The sequence below is a fragment of the Rhagoletis pomonella genome, unplaced genomic scaffold, assembly GCF_013731165.1.
Source record: "Rhagoletis pomonella isolate Grant_MI unplaced genomic scaffold, Rhpom_1.0 Rhpom_scaffold_00001, whole genome shotgun sequence".
In the NCBI taxonomy this organism is placed as follows: domain Eukaryota; kingdom Metazoa; phylum Arthropoda; class Insecta; order Diptera; family Tephritidae; genus Rhagoletis; species Rhagoletis pomonella.
In genome coordinates this window covers 105494109-105499290 of record NW_023458555.1, presented here as the reverse complement: position 1 = coordinate 105499290, position 5182 = coordinate 105494109, and positions in this window count along the sequence as shown.

Genomic DNA, 5182 nt, shown 5'->3' with positions numbered 1-5182 from the left:
ATGACGATGCGCGGTTAGCCGAGTTATTGCCAAGAATTGTCAATTCGGAGGCACCACAGATCAAATTCAAATTACTCCCGTTAAATCAACCATCAGAACCATTGCGGTCCTTGCTTTACGTTGACTAAACAGAATGTGGACCAATGATACTTACAAGTTTGGAAAGTGCCACCAACTATACAATACAGATTCAAGGACGATTCACCATCAAGCCGCAAGGACTTCTTCCCGGTATAACGCTTTCGTCAGGTTATTTAAGACGGCAATGGAGGATATGCCTTCTGTCGACCACTAAACCAAACGTGAACGTAAATTGCTGGCGAAAACGTTGGACGAAATGTTTCAATAAAAGAATTAATTTTGGGCGGGACGAAGTCCGCCGGGTCTGCTAGTTTTTTATAAAACAACAACTAAATATATTACAACTGATGAAGCACACCACTTCTCAATGGGTTAAGCGAGTCACTTCAAAAAATTGTTCAAGGTCAATTCATACAAAAATCATCCGATCAGGATTAGCGGTATATCCTACAAACTTTGTAAACAACTAAAGCACAGTAATTGCACACGTCACCATAAGCAGCAGCAGCAGTAGTTCATCTTCGCACAACAACAACACTGCAAGCCAAACCGGTTCTGTGTAAATTGCATAGTAGGAGAATTGCAGTTCTTGACGACAAGTAGCTTATAGGCAAATTGAGACGACAGCAGAAATTATTGGAATTCGAGTCATCGTAGCAGCAACTACATATTTTCGCTTACCGGATAAACTATTACCAAATATGATTTTGTACAGCTTGTACATAAAGGCATAAATACTAAAATAAAGATTTTTTAAGAGAAGGGAAAAACGCTTTTTTTCTCCACCATAGACTGGTACTTCGAGCCGGATCAATTTCGGCTCCACAAATTCTACTTTTCGCTAATTTTTGGTCGAGTAATTACGTTTCGCTTAATATGTCCGACACAGAGCAAGAATGTACGGGGGTGCAAATTCCTTCGTACCGCGAATCTCGTCAAGTTCGCGTCAAAATTAATCAACGCGCATCTCTCGTTAATCGTCTTAATTCGCTAGAAATTCCGTCGGAACAATTAAACGCGTTGTCTGTCCCGCTTATAGAAGCCAAGCTCGCGTTAATAGAGCGGTACTACAACTCGTTTGATGAACTACAAACGCAACTGAAAAAACTGGATGAAACACAGCTGGAGGAAGATCACCGCTTGGCAATGGATGAAAGTTATTGTAAAATTGAGGCACTTTACAACGAAAGGCTATCAATCTTACGAACCAACAAGTCGGATATGCCACTCAATAGCACCCGTGTAACACAGTTAACTACGTCATCATCGCGGCTGCAAATAAACTTATCAAAACTTAAGCTATCAACGATTGATGGATGCTACAGAGATTGGCTTGAATTCCACAATACATCTGTGGTCCTCGTTGACAAAAATCCTGATCTTTCCGACGTCGAAAGGTTTCAGTATTTGGGTTCCAGCCTGACAGGATGTGCAGCCACCCTAATCCAATCCTTGGGGGTAACTAATAGAAATATAGAAAGGCGCTGGAGTTAGTAGAAGCGCGCTTTAACCACAAGCGTTACATATTTCAAGCTCATCTACAACATATCTTCGATAAACAACGCATATCCACACCCGCTGTTTCCAATCTTCGTCAGTTCGTCGACATCGTAAACGCAAATATGTGCAATCAATAACCTCTGCTCAGATTGGCAATGGTCTACTCCTGCACCTGCTGGTGTCAAAGCTGGACCACGAGACAGAGGTAAAATAGGAAGAAGAGGTGTCCGCGAAATGGGACCGCGAAAGTAGTCAGGCATCTCTCCTTCTTCCATCGTGGGAACACTTAGCAGCGTTCCTTGAACGCCGTTGCCAACCTCACAACCTCAACAAAATTATCACAGCGGCCTCCAGGTCCATCTTCGTCATCGTTATCATCATTGTCATCACCGTCAAAGCTGCGCCAAATAGCAAAGCAACTATCGTTTGTTGACACAAATCAACAAAGATGCAATTTATGTGAAATAACCACTTGCCTCAATGCCTTCAAATGTCCATCGTTTGTTAAATTTACGCCAGCGCAGCGATACGACTTAGCCAAGAAGAAAAAACTTTGTTTGAACTGCTTAGGCGCTAATCATCAATCAGAGGAATGTCCATCAGTTCACCGCTGCCAGGTTCGTCGAGTTAGCCATCACACTCTCCTGCATCGGACTCAATCTAATACCCTATCGCCGACATCATCATCAATATCACCTTCGGCACCCACAGCTCAGCCTTCCCTAGCAACACAAGCTGCGCTGCAAGTATCCGATAACAGCAGCCAAGTAGTGCTTGCTACCGCAATAGTGCAAATCCAGACGTCTGTAGGCGTGTCAATAACTGCGCGTGCACTTCTTGACTCAGCGTCACAATTACATTTTATTACCGAACGCATAGAACAGTTACTTCGAATTAAACGTAACTCTCCCATTGAAATTAGTGGCATAGGCTTATGCGGGAGTAAGGCTCACTACTTGCGTACAGTAAAAATAAATGTTAACTACGGTCAACATGCATAACATAACTTCGCATCAGCCACGTAGTACATTAGATATTAGCAAGTGGAACATTCCAAAAAATATCACCTTCGCAGATCCTACATTTAACAAACCAGGTCCGATAGATTTGCTACTAGGAGCAAGTGTGTTTTATGATCTATTTCTAGTGGGACAAATCAAACTAAGCGACAACCTGCCAATTCTCCAAAAAACTAAGCTTGGCTGGGTCGTTGCAGGAACTCTCACCGGTCACCCGTTGCTAGCACTTTCTTCGATTTCTTCATCGTATCATACATCTGTAAGCACTGATTGCTTGTTGTCAAGCACATCTTCATCACAGCTATCGGGTAGTCAACTCAAACACTCATCGATCTGGTTAGAACCGTCATTGGACCACATTCTAGAGAGATTTTGGCACGTTGAGTAACCTTGCGCAGAGCGGTCAACTCTTACGTCCGAGGAATTAGGGTGTGAAAGGTATTTCGCTGAAACAACTAAGCGGTGCTCTAACACCAACAAATTCATAGTGCGCCTACCGTTCAAGGAACCTCCGCAATCATTGGGTAGCTCTTATAAAATATCGCTCAAACGACTCTCATATATCGAGGCGAAGCTTCGTCGTGATGACACTCTGCGAAATGAGTACACTAACTTCATGAATGAGTATATGCAACTCACTCATATGGTCCGACTCCCTCGAACGAGCACATCAACCAATTACATACCTCACCATGCGGTGACTATGTTGGACAGCACAACAACCAAACTGCGGGTTGTTTTCGATGCCTCTTGCCGAACATCGAACGGCAAGTCATTGAATGATGTTCTTCGTGTCGGCCCCACCATTCAAGAAGACATATTGTAGATCCTCGTCAGATTTCGAGTACATTCCTTTGTTTTGATAGCCGACATTGCCAAAATGTATAGGCAAATCATGGTCGACGGAGCAGCGACAGTCGATGAGGTAATCGAAATCAAACGCCAAGTTACCGAGGTGCTAAGCAGCGGAGGATTTCCATTGCGGAAATTTGCATCGAATGACATGCGCATCATAGCCGATGTTCCAGAGAAGGATGTTGAAGAAATCATTCAACTCGAGGATGTCGACTACATTAAGTCATTGGGATGCAGACTGTTTAATATTTCAATATTCGCAACCACCAGAGTCGTCGAAAGTGAACAAGAGAAGCATTTTGTCTCACATAGCCATGTTCTTCGATCCACTGGGGCTTTTGAATCCTCTCGTCGTTACTTGCAAAATCATGAAGCAGCATCTTTGGCAACTTCACCTCAACTGGGACGAGAGTGTTCTCCTTTGCATACATACTCAATGGGAATCGTTTTGTGCCCAACTCCCACTTGTGGAACAATTTCGCGTGCCCAGGTTTGTTGCCTTTGAATCGAATTCGTATGTCCATGCATTCGCAGCACCAAAGCATATGGAGCCTGTATTTACGTAGTTTCGCAGACGGTTGGAGGTCAGTCAAAACTGCTATGTGCAAAGTCACGTGTGGCGCCTACCAAACACGGTGGGCAGGAAGCAAAGATAGGTTGCATAAAAATGTCGACAAAAACTGAAAGCAGGGTTGTATTTGTTGATATTTTTAGGTTAAGAATCCCTTTGAATTGAAATCCTAGCTGCTCCTGTTTTAAAGATATCCACATTTTACATAGTTATGATAGGGCCGACTTTTGCGAAAGAGAAAAACATCCTTGTGCATTAAATATTCAACAATGTATATGTGAGTAAATGTGTGTATATATATTATGTGAAAATATAAGTTTATGTAAGTTTTAGCCGGTTTCAATCGTTTCCAAGGCGCACCACGTAGAGGCAACTTACTTTGCACCTCTTTGTTCTTTTTTTGGTTTTATTTTTTTATATTTTTTTTTTGCTTTATTTTTTTATATTTGTTTTTTGTTTCCTTTTATTTTTTTTGTTGGCTTACCATATAATATAGTCACACATTTTAGTAATTAAATATTTTATTATTTAGTTAAGTTTTTATATACAGGGTGTCCCAGAAGTAACGTGCCAAACTTTAGGGGAAGGTAGGTGGGGGGGTGAGCTCCCTGATAAACAAAAAATTTTCAGGTAAAAGTGTCACCGTTTTTGAAATATTTACATTTTTTCGAATTTAAAAAAAAATCGTGCCTTTCATGTGTTTTCTTTAACTGCAACTACAAACCGGGCAATACTTAGTAAATTTTTTATGTAAAATACTTCCAGATAGTTGCCTCTCCATACTCAAATGCAATGTAGTTAAAATATATTAAGGAACCATCATAAAATTAGGACTATTTCTGGATTTTTAACTTTTTGATATGTTCTTCCCCAAATTTGACTATCTCGGGTGAAAAAAAATGTACTGAGCTATAACTTTGCATTACATAAAAAAATTGCTCATTTCATAAAGATTTCAGAAAGGTGCCACACTTACTGTTTTGAATAGAAAAAAAAAAGTTATAGCCGCTGTTGTGGGTAAAGGACTGAGACACGCTAGAATGTATTTAATAGATTTAAATTGAATTTGCTCTTGTTACCGTCAAATGACATGCTAAATAGTACAAAGGTACATTATTACCTGCTCCTGATATTATTTTGTGTTACTTACCGGAAT